The 12,109-nt window shown below is 36.8% G+C and overlaps 1 protein-coding gene across 20 annotated transcripts in view; it reads left to right on the forward strand.

Annotated features, from left to right (window-relative positions):
* The window catches only part of MBNL1 (muscleblind like splicing regulator 1), a 196,859-nt gene that overhangs the window by 23,253 nt on the left and 161,497 nt on the right, over positions 1–12,109 (forward strand). The window contains exon 1 of one of the 20 annotated variants that reach the window (XM_087870294.1): positions 430–1,866. The exons of 18 other annotated variants lie outside the window; for them this stretch is intronic. The gene's annotated coding sequence lies outside the window, so the exon portion shown is untranslated. Of the gene's footprint in view, positions 1–429; positions 1,867–12,109 lie in introns of those variants that run through there. One more of the 20 variants, XM_045812377.2, reaches the window with a different exon arrangement.

Here is a 12,109-nt window from a genome sequence, read left to right on the forward strand (position 1 = left end):
CGCTCTCTGGGTGGAGCCGCAGTTGGTTGATTGAATTGCTTTCATGAAAGGTTAAAAAGAATGAAAAGTAGCTAGTACTTGGGTTCTGGTTTTTAGACAAAAGCAGGACAAATATGTGCCCCCCCCACCCCCCGCACTTTTTTTTTTTTTTTTAAACGGAGCCGGAATCTGTTATTGGTAGTAATGTGTCATGTGAGAATACTTTGATTCCAGAGCCTGTAACACGAGCAGGTATATGGTGGAGCTTATGCTTGCCCCTCTCACAGCACTTTACAACTACAGGGGTGTTGCTAGAAGAGTAATTGTGTTCTTAAGTCTCTCCCCGGCCGGGAGAATATACGGCTGCTGGGATTTGGTGGTGTATTTCCGTGGAGTGTGCTTCCCTAGGATTAAGACGGAGTAAGAAGCTGCCAGAAAGGTTATTGCCGCTGTCTTTACTTTGTGTGCCCACCAGCACAGGCGATAGCAAATGGATGGTCAACTCTGCCGTACTCTGAGGAATTTCTTAAACAAATTAATACACCGAGCGAGAAGTCATAATTAATGCCTTTGAATTTGCAGGCCCTCCGCAGGGCGTTTTGAAATACTACACCAGTGGACACGGTGTTCCTCCCTCCTGGGTTTCAACACACTCTCTGTTTATACACAAGGGTATTTAGTCCCTAACCATTCTATACCAGCATAAGTGATCCTCTCCATGTTATCTGTGTGGGTTCCTGAGAGCGTGGGTGTTTCTCCGTGTCCTGCTGTTGAGATAAAATATTATCATTAAGGCAGGTTAAAATGAAAGTTCAACGACTGTAAAATTCATCTGAAGAATATTTAGCTCAATACGTAGAATGTCTTAGATGTACAGTTATAGCCAGAGACACTGAATAAAGTTATTTTGTAGCCTGAGAAAGCACATTGTTGTCACTTGTATCTTTGCTTTCTTAAAGTTGGTGACAACTACAGCTCAAAACTGTTTTTTAGGAAACCTACAGTGTTCTGATTTTCATCCATTTGCATGGGGGTGAATTTTTTTTTTTTTTTTTTGGATTACTGTGTTGGTAGGCCTTCTTTCAAAATGTAGACATAGTTTTTAGTTTTATTTGTTTAATGGGGGGTTTCCTCAGGGAGGGCTACAAAAGTTGCCTTTTGTGTTTTAGGGAACAGGTTGCGTCAGCACCAGAAAACCTGTTCATCCATCCGTCTATAATTACAGTGTCACTTAAGACATAATAATCAGGTTTTATTATTACTAAGAGACTCAGAAAAGCTCACATGTGCCTAGTTTTTTTTTCTCATGTAACTAAGAACAAATTTGTGTCGATACACATCAAGTGTGATACTCTATGCAGCCATGCCAGTGGAGAATCCTAAGTGTTTTATGGTTTAGAATATTACTGCTTGTGTTTACATTTCCACATTTGAGGCAAACTTAGACTCCAAGTTGAATTCATTAAATTTTGTTTCCAACATTCTGTTCTTCCTCTGGGCACAGAATTCCTATGAAATGAAGCATTGGGTTCTGTTCCAGATCAAGAAAAGAATATCCCAAGGTTTCTCCTGGGGTCGGGGGTAAGGGGAAAGAGTAAAACCATTTTTCTCATTGAATAAGGGTGTGTTACTTTATTACATAAAATTTCCTATTTTCATTGTAAGCAAAAAAACTGCCCTTGCGTTTATCACTGTCGTGGTTCATTAGACCTGTATTTGATATATCTATTTATGGAAACCGAGAGAGAATAGCCTTGATGCACCTTCTGGTTTTCTGCTTGGTGATGGAAGATGCACAGGTCAGGGAACATCCCAGATCTCGCTTAGAAGAAGCTGAAGAGACTAGGTCACTGGGGTTTCCTGTACCCTCAAGAAAAAGTCATCAGGGTGAGTAGTAGATATGAGGGTCAGAGGAGTGGAGGAAGGAAGTGAAATGTATTTACTTAAATGTTTGGCTTAATATAAAATCCCAGAAGCGAACTGATTATAGAGGATGTTACATAGGAAGATTTTGAAGTGGTGACCTTTCAGGTGAAAAAGCTTCATATTTTTGGAAATCTAGAATGTGCCGTCCAGCGCAGTAGCCACTAGCCGCATGTGGCTAGTTAAGTGTAAAATACATTCTGGATTTGGAAAACTTTGTATGAAGGGACGAATGTAAAACATCTGATTAGTATTTTTATATGGGTTACATGTTGCAGTGGTAATATTTTGGAATAATATTGGTTTCAATAGAATATACTGTTAGATTATTTTCACCTGCTTCTTTTTCCTTTTTTAAAATATGACTACTAGAACCCTAAAATAACAAATGTGGTTTGTATTGCATTTCCATTGGGTAGTGCTGTTCTAGAATAAAGCAAGGAAGCAGCATTCTGAGAGAAAGCTGAAAGAGTTTGCTGGTTAAAATATAATAAAATTGACTTTTGTTTTTACAAGCTAAAGAAGTTTATTATACATAGAAATACCTTGTCCTTCTTACCCATTGTAACCAAAATTTGAGAAAACACACTACCTAGCGTCTATTTTTATTTCCTCAAAACTACTATTTAGTTTAGAGATTTAATGGTGAGGTAGTAATAGCAGAGAAATGGCTTATAATTAGGGGATGAGTCTTAACACCTCTCAAAGGCCAGAATAGAGTATGATTGCTACTTAGGAACATTTTAGAGACACTATAGTTATCATTGTCCTGAAGTTACCAAACATAAACGAGTCACTAAAATTTATTTTAAAATAGAGTTTTTGGTAAATAGCAATTATCCTCAAATGCTTAATATGTATTTTCCTTCCCTGTGACTTTCCTTCCTTAGAAAATAAAAACATCAAGTAAATCCAGACAAACTCCTGACCATATTAATCAAAGATTAATAAATTCCCAAGAATGAAATTTTCACTTGTAGGCTATAAGGCCTTGTTTTGGATGTTAAGAATGGTAAAAATAGGTTTCTGTGGTAATATGGGCTTTGAAAAATTTCTATACACGGAGATAATTGTCTTTATAATTTGAACACATTCTTGAGAAAGCATCTGACTAGCAAACAAAGCACAATGGCATAGGTCCTGGAAACATTCCCCTCAGATATTTTCATAACTGAAGTACATTTTGCCATACACAGTGAGTGTTACGCTGAAAAAATGCAGTTCTTTTCTACCCATGTAAAGCATGCTTACTTTTACTTCCTTGAAGGTTGCCAAGGATATAGGACAGGGTGAATAGAGTGGGTTCTTTTTGGGGGGAGGGCAGATTTTATAGAGAACCTTGGAAGAGTCGCCTCCTGGCTGGGTGCCATCTTGAAACTGTCTCCCACTGTATGAGGCATAACTGCCATTAGTGTCGATGCGTGTTTGTAGTGTGAAGGGGAGCACCGATCCCTATTAACTTTGTATATCATTTCTGATGAGTCATGGAGCACATTCACTAATGGTTGGAGAATTATTGATTGCAAAGCAGAGAATTCAAGAAGAGCTATTGACATATGGCATTAAGTGTCTCTAGACATAGTTTATATTTTTAGATGAGATAGGGAAATTGATTTTTATATAGTGTTTTTCGTATTATAAAAAATATATTTATGTAAACATTACAGCTATATCCTTGAAAAAACACTTAGCAAATACATGGTTGCAGTTTTTTACACATTATTGTTAGCTTTTAAAGAGTCTAATACATCTCTTACAGATAATTATTCACATTTTCCAAGAGGCATCTTAACACATGTGTCTGTGACATCCATAAAAATGAAGAATTTTAAAGCATTTATGTTACAGTATTAGATATTTTGTATTTGGCACTTTCCCCACTGTTCTGAGATCTTATTCAGGTTTCTGTGATTATCCTTTGTTAAAACCGTTCAGGATATATTAGTCTCATGATGAAATATAGCCATATTGGATCGTGTGAAGAATTTCTTTTCCACTAAGATCAACTCTTTTAAAAAGGTGAAGATGTTTCTGAAATAACTGTTACGCTTCCAGTAGTGCATATGCTCCAAAGGAAAAACTGTCATCTCTTTGGACATTGTTTTAAGAAATTGAGAGTTTTATCTTTTATATACCCAAAAAGGTGAATAAGAGTTGATAAGGTAATAACTCCCATGAACTGTGGACACAATTTTTATGTGAATGTTTGTGTGAAGGCTGAGTGTTCCGAAGATAATGCTAATTTATTCAAATAATCGGGAAGTTAAATAAAGTCATATTATTAAAAAGAATTGTGCTAAATATCATATAATCTAAAGCCTGGTGTCTATGCAGATATCAACTCCCTTCCAGTCCCTCTTTAAATGATATTTCTTCCTCCAAAGGATTTTAAAGAGAAACTTATGTTTAAAACTGGGTTTTCTTTGTATTTTCAATTTTAAAACAGTTTGGGAGCTATTGACGAAGAATGAACTTGTTTTAAAGAGCTAACAAGGTCCGAGGATCATGGGAACAAGTTTAATCATATGAAATAAACATTACATTGCTGATTTGAGATATTCTATTTTGTAATGTTGATTTATAAGTGAATACATGTTGGGGCAAAAATAGCAAGCTAGGCTCAGTGAGATCTACCAAACTTAATCAAACTTAATCAAAATATACCTAGTCCTCAAAGAAGTGGCAGTCTGGTAGCAGAAGTAAGAGTTTTGAAAATAACTGTAAAGTAGAAAGTGATATTTCATAAACGGGTTTGGTAACATGGTTTGGAAGTACAGATAAGGAAAGATAAGAATGTAGCTATGACCAATACATGTAATAAAGGGTACAGTCTTAATGCATAAATAATGGAAAACAAAAACTATTCTTTATTTTTTAACCATGCAAAAATAGTATTCTGTTAAGCCAGCATTAATTCTGTCTATTCAGTGATATTTCCATATTTTTCATACATTTATATTTAACATCCAGACACAGGATTTATGTATGTGTTCTATTTCATTTCTTTAGTTCATTTCTCTAGTAGAAATATATAGATTTCCAAATGTCCTGTACTAGAATATCGATAGATTTGCCATCAGTTTTACTGTTGAATACCATAAAATATACCTTTCGAAGTCACCAAATAGTTACAGATGTGTCAGAAGACCAGAGTGCGTAAGGAAGTTGAACAGTGGAGTAGAGAATTTGCCAAAGACTAGATTGAAAGTGAACTGACAATTGCAACGAGGTTGTTGCTAAAAATCTATGTATTAAAGTTAAGAAGTGAAAATAATACTAAAACATGTCTAAAAAGGAGTTATTTCATTTTGTTTAAAGAAATGTATAATACATAATGAACAGCAATGAGAGAAATATATATTGGCAGGAGATTTTAATCAGAAATAGCCAGAGTATCAAATTTGACGTGACATTGATTAAAAGAAAAGTGGAGAAATAAAAACAGACGGTGTAGAAACAGGTCGAAGTGTCCCAGTTGTGAATACAATTTTGTTGGGTTTTCAAAAATAATAACTATTTTAAGTACATAGTGGAAGATGTAGTAACATCGTCTATACTTTCTGTATTTATATCCCTACCCTACTAACATCTGTCTACAGTGATTGTGACTGAATAGACTCTTCCAGAAAATGCCAGAAAGTATGGTAATAATAATATATGCAATGGGAGTGTGAGGAAATATAAACAGTGAGACTTTACAGTTTAATAGTCAAAACACATCATAAGCATGTTAAATAGCAAGAATGCCAAACTAAGGCATTACACAGTTCATATTTAGAACATCATTAAAGACATTTTCTGAACTTGATTTAGTATTAGAACTTGCAGACCATTCAGAGCTTATTGTATCTGAGATTCGTACTCATGTATCTAGCAATCTGTTTACCAGCGTTGTAGATGATAGTAGTAATGACATTCACATTTTACTTGTTTCTATCTTCTCGGATGACAAGAAGAGAATTACCTTTACAATGACCTTTTAGCACTCCATGTGGATGGATAGCTCTTACCCTAGCGGAAAGATAGTCTGGGCCAGGGTGGTAGTCCAGTTAGGTGACAGAAAGAAAGGAAGGCAGAGGGCTTGCTGTGGGGGAAAAGTTGGTGGGAACAGCTCTGAGTGTTTGGCTGGACTTACAACTTAGTATTCCCAAGCCAAAGGCCCCCTCCTTGATATTTCTATTCACTAAGTTTTAGTTTCAAAAAAGCTGTATTAAGAAAAGACACATCATTTCCTTTAAACAGTTTCTAAATTTGTTTTGAAAGCCCAATGTTTGTGGCAGTGCAAGTAGAACAACAAACACAGACCTCAGTGGGGGGTAATTTTTGTAAAGTGGAACACTCAGCAAATGTAAGAGGTGATATCAGTTTTATTATCGTTTCAAAATTATTGTATCTGTACATATTTATTGTATTTTTGTCTGTTTCTTGAAAGACTTTGTTGAGGGCTTGGCCCAGACAGGCTTCACAATGTGTAGACTTTATCAGACCAGATCTGACTAGGTATGCGGCCTAGGGAAAACCATTTACTCTTTCCAGTCCCTAAGTTCTATATCTGTGAAATGGTAAAAATAGAAATAATTATTAATAATAGAAATTCTAGGGGCACCTGGGTGGCACAGTCAGTTAAGCATCTGACTCTTAGTTTTCAGCTTAGGTCATGATCTCAGGGTTCTGGGATCGAGCCCTGGAGTTGGGCTCTGTGCTCAGTGTGGAGTCTGCTTGAGATTCTCTCTCCCTCTCCCTTTGCCCGTCCTGCTTGTATTCCCTGTCTCTCTCTCTCTCAACTTAAATAAACAAATCTTTAAAAAATTGTAAAAGTTCTGCTTGCCATATATTTCTTCATAAAATATCTCATTTAATCTTTTTTTTTTTACAGCTGTAAAATGGGCCTTATGACCTTTATCTTCAAGATTAAGTAGCGTGACTAGAAATCTCTCTTTGTCATTTGTAGAATTATGAGGCTTGTTTTTTGCCTTTATTCAGATGTCCATGTTTTTAACCAATTTTTTATCTTGCCTCCAAAGATATGTAAAGAATAGTAACGAGGATAAGAACTATAATGAGGATTACTAACATTTTGGACTGCTTTCAATATGCTAGGGTAAGGTTTATGAATGAATTCATGGATTCCTCAGAACAACCCTGTGGATGGGTACTGTTAGTATATCAGCGTTACGGATGGGAAAACTGAGGCACCAACAAGTTAATTGTCCAAAAGTACTTAATAAGTAGCACAAGAAGAAGTTGAACCAGGGTAGTCTAGTTCTAGAACCCATGCTTGTATGTAAAAGAATAAAAACAGATTAAAAAGATACGTGCGTTAGATGCATAGAGGAGATCGAGATCATAAACGTGTGTCATACTCTAGCAGAGTCACACTTTTACAGCATTTAGAAAGTAAGAGGACAGAGAGAAAGGTCATGGGGGGAGGTGGGCAGCATATAGGGTAAGAAGAAGGGAGGAATCAGGTAGGAGAGGAGATTGTACTGCACTTTGGGGGGCATTGAGGAGCAGGTGGTGTAAGCTTGATACACTATGGGGAACATGAGACATTTGGTTAGTCATGTAACCTTACAGGCACATATTTTAGTGACAATTTATAGAGGAAGGATAGGACACATACAGGATGAAGTAGAGATTGTAGGAAAGAGATGAGGGAAATGCCAGGGAATGAAAAGGAAGACACATATGCTGGGGGAAAAGTGACAGGTGCAGGGCCCACAGGATGTAGCAATTGATTAGATGTGGACATGAAAGGCAAAGGGAGGTATTAAAAATGATTTTTAAAATATACTAATTTTTTAAACTTTTCATCAAAAATTTCTTATGTAAAAATTTTAATCTTTAATGTTAATTCCGTTCATTACATTGCTACTTGTGTGCTCTTTTAGGATAAAGAACTATGGGACGCCTCGGTAGCCCAGTTGGTTAAGCATCTGCCTTTGGCTCAGGTCATGATCCCAGGGTTCTGGGATCAGGTCCCACATTGGGCTCCCTGCTTGGTGGGTAGTCTGCTTCTCCCTCTGCCCCTCCCCCTGCTCATTCTCTCTCTCTCTTTTTCTCTCTCTCTCTCTCGCTCTCACTCACTCTCTCTCTCAAATAAACAAATAAAATCTTAAAAAAAGGGTAAAGAACTGTATTTTAAAATATCAGTACGAGAAAAGCACTTAAAATTGTGTTTTATCCGGAACTATAACTCCATTAAGTAGAAGGTGCGTGTTAAATTCTTCAAACATTTTATTTCTGTGTCCAGCTCTTTTAAAGAAAGCACAGGATCTGAAGAACTGTAGAAGGTCACCAAATTCTTCATCCCAAATTGGTAATTCTGAAATAAGCATAATTTCTTCTTTAGGGATATATTGTTATGTGCTAGGAAATGTTTCCGTGTTGGCCAGGCAGTTCTGGTCCCTTATGAGAGGCACGGTGGTGTCACCTGGCCTCTGTGATGAACCAGGTGGCGCATAGGTACATGATAGCACAAGTTTGCAGTGTGCTCAATGTGACTGACATTTGTGCTTCTCAGACCTTGCTATTTTAGGGAAGGTATCCGGATAACTGTGGTATTTTTTTTCCTGGAAATAAAACTCCTTAACAATCAGACACTCTTATAAACAGAATGATGTACATGATGGGAGTAAATAAGCAGTTACCTTGAGTTAACAGTTTCCTGGTGTTGTGAGGATAGTTCTAGTTCAAACAGAATAAAAAGCTTGGTAGCAATACTCACGGGCCATTTTGCTTAAGGTGCTTACATGCTTTTTACAAGTAAATGGCTTAACACAGTTTAAGCAGAACATGTCAGAGCAGTGATAGATTATGTTGTATTTCACAGGCATAGAAAACTTCCCATGAAATCAAGACAGTTTTCAAGAGAATGGTTCTATTTTTAAATATTTACCACTTACTTATTTAGATGGTCTATATCCATGAAAAATAATAAAAATTGCACTGTTTATGTCTTTATAGCATGTTTAGATAGAGCTGGAGAAAATAATGTTAACAGTGCTTTATTTCGCCTTTTGTTTATATGCCTTTTAGTATTATGTCAGAGCTACACTTAGTACGTGTCTCTTTCTATTATTAGATTTTTTCCTTATCAGATTTTTGCCTTGTGCTGTAAAGATGTGTTAAAATCTGCTTTGTTGTATTGCTAAGGTAATGTTCAGAAAATGTTCATTTTTTAAGTAACTTAGATTAAATAGTGTTAAAATTAGAAATTCTTTGCTTTCTCTATTCATTGGGCTAATTTTAACTAGACAAATTTACTCCGAATTATTTTGAGCCATTATTTGAATTTCATTGCTCAGACATTTCCGGGAAAGCTGCATTGTCAACTTAGTGGCATTCAGATAAGGTATTTGGTTTTAAATACCCCATCCAGAAGACTTGAAGAGATTTGATGAGAATGGCAAAAGTGAACATCAGGGAATACAAGCAAATCTTTGACCTAGGTGTAGAGTCTCTCTGAGGTATTGCATGACATTTCCAAAAAGTAATTTGAAATGTCCAGAACAATTGAGATTATTCAAAAAATATATTCTTCAAACATAATTCTGCATAATGCTTTCCGGGGGACCACATTCACTGAAAATTGCATGTAGGAAATAACTCAGAGAAGTATATTTTTGAGTACTTTGAATTTTGAATTTGAGTACTTGAGTATTTTGAATTTTAAAAATAAATATTGTTTTGGGAGCAGTTAATATAGGAAGGAATTATTATGTCTGTTTCTTAGTAGTGGATTCAAGTTTGCTAAGTGCTGAGATCTTTTCACTTAAAAAGTTATTTTACTATGTTAACAATCAGGCAGTACAGGGAAATCAATTCATCCTTTGTGTTCTGCTCACCAACCAATTAGCAGATATATTTTGAGCACCTATTAGAGTTAAGGGATTATATAGTAGGTCAAAAGAGGAGGATACAAAGGAGAATTATGTAGTTTCTCTTCGTTGGGCTGTAATTGAGCTGGAGGGAAAGACATGGAAGGTGAACAGTACAACTGAGTATTTCTATTCTATTTTATTTTTTTAGAGAGAGTGAGAGAGCGCATGTGCAGGCACATGCAGGAGGTGGGGGGGGGGGTGCAGAGCAAGAGAGAGAGAATCTTAAGCAGGCTTTGGGCTCAGTCTTACCACCCTGAGATTGTGACCTGAGCTGAAATCAAGAATCGGAGGCTTAACAGACCAAACCACCCGGGTGCCTCTACAATGGAGTATTGGCGCTCTACAATTGAGTACCCAAAGAGGAAACTCAAAGAAAGAAGTAAATCCAAAGAAGGAAGTCTTTGTGAAACCAAATAGTCGAGGCATGCTGTGTGGAGGAGAAATTTGCCCCTCTATTCAGAATGTGGAGGGAAAAGGTATGAACAGGATGGAGGTAAGGAGGGTAGCTGCCATATTTGAGCGTCTTCTCTGTGAGACATTGCCAGCTTGCATTCTTTTATGAATAAACCACCTTGTAACGGGCCTTTGTGGCAGGAGCCCACTCTCTTGATAGAGATGAGGAGACAGACTCAGAGAAGTTAACCTACTTGCCTAAAGTCACACAGCTGGTGAGCAGCGAAACTGAATTGAAGCCCAGTCTTTTCTTACTTCAAAACAGCATTCTTTGTTACCCCTTTATGATTCTGCTAGGAATGGGTGGGTATAGGTATGATACAGTGACTTTAAAGCTTCACCCATACCACAACTGACATAAGTCGAGAAGTTGTAAATTTAACTTAAAAGGCTGGCAAATGAAATTTCGTCTTTTTGCTTTGATGGGGTGTATAGTTTGACAAATGCTTATAATCTTTTTCTCGTAGATTTACAAACAAAACAAAACAAAACACACTAGGCCTCCCGTCTTCAGCAGATGTGGTAAGGGCTTGCATTTGTGTGACCCGTTACAACATTGCATTTGGGAGGCTCTCAGAGGGAGCTTTGTAAAGTTTCAGAAGATAATGTACCATCACACCAATAATGTGATGCTATAAAAATGTCACCAAGAAATGGTCAGGGTACCTCCAGAGTGCGTGCTGAGTTCATTTAGCTTCCTCGTGTGGTTATTTTATGCCTTCCTGTTGTGTCATATTCACACACCAGTCTGTGTTCTCAGCCACTGTGTGGCATAGCTTACGATTTTAAGAGATAAACTGTTAATTGAAGACTTGTTCTGTTGGAAACATGTCACTGTGCTAACAAATTCCTCTCTTCATAGAACTATTTAGAACACATACCAAATAAAATTATATAATGTCTAGAGAAGGAAAATGGAAGAATCTTATGCCATTGCTTTTGGCCTCAAAGGAAAACCCTCTTATTTAGCAAACATGGATCGAGCGCAGTGTCCACGTGCCACCTATCATGCTCTGTCCTTCAGAGGGTAAGGAGGTGAGTAAGACATGCCCTGTTCTCAAAGTAGTTTCCAGTGTAGTGATAGAAATATTCACAAGTAATGTACGGGCAAAACAAAGTGGGCATAGGAGCCAAGAATAGGCTGCTTGTGGGCAGAGTGTGGAATTTGCCTAAAACCATCCAGTAGACACATTAACTCTTTACATGCTCTGTATATTGGAGAAAAGACAAAACCAACCCACAATTTATTTTAATTACGTGATTTCATATTTAAAACCACTTATTTTTCTGTTTAAGTGTTTGATAAATAAGCATGACCCAAATATAGTGTCATCCTAGACTAGACAGAAAAGATTACTTTATTTCTGATGTTGGCACTGTGGGAGAAAGGTGGGTACACATAATTCATCCGAAGCTTCTTCATGCTAACTCCTTAGTGAGGAGATTAAATCACTCCGTATTGACAGTCAAGTTTCAGAGCCTGCAACTTTTATGTTAACAGAAAAGAAAAATCTATGAGAGAGGTGTGTTGTATTTAACTTTAATGACAAAGGGTTTTAGATACGCACACGATGCCCTTTTTCCTCCAGCTTTTTCTTTGTGAGCAGGAAATAAAGCTGTATTTTGTAGGCTAGCTTCCAAACTTTCAGATGGTAAAAGTGCAACTGTGTGTATTCTGTAAGACCCCATTCAGCTGTGAAGTGTTCGTCCCTTGTTTCCAGGATTTAGGCTGCAGTCTCGGTTAGAAGGCAGAATTTTTATTTTATTGCTTACTATTATTCATTTTTAATCATAAACACTTTTTTAAAGCCCACTGCATAAAAAGCTTCATGATAAGATTTTGACTGAAATTTTCAAGAGAAATTAAAGCT

This window comes from Ursus americanus, chromosome 20 (assembly GCF_024610735.1).
Source record: "Ursus americanus isolate L20-20 chromosome 20, mUrsAme1.1.p, whole genome shotgun sequence".
Lineage (NCBI taxonomy): Eukaryota > Metazoa > Chordata > Mammalia > Carnivora > Ursidae > Ursus > Ursus americanus.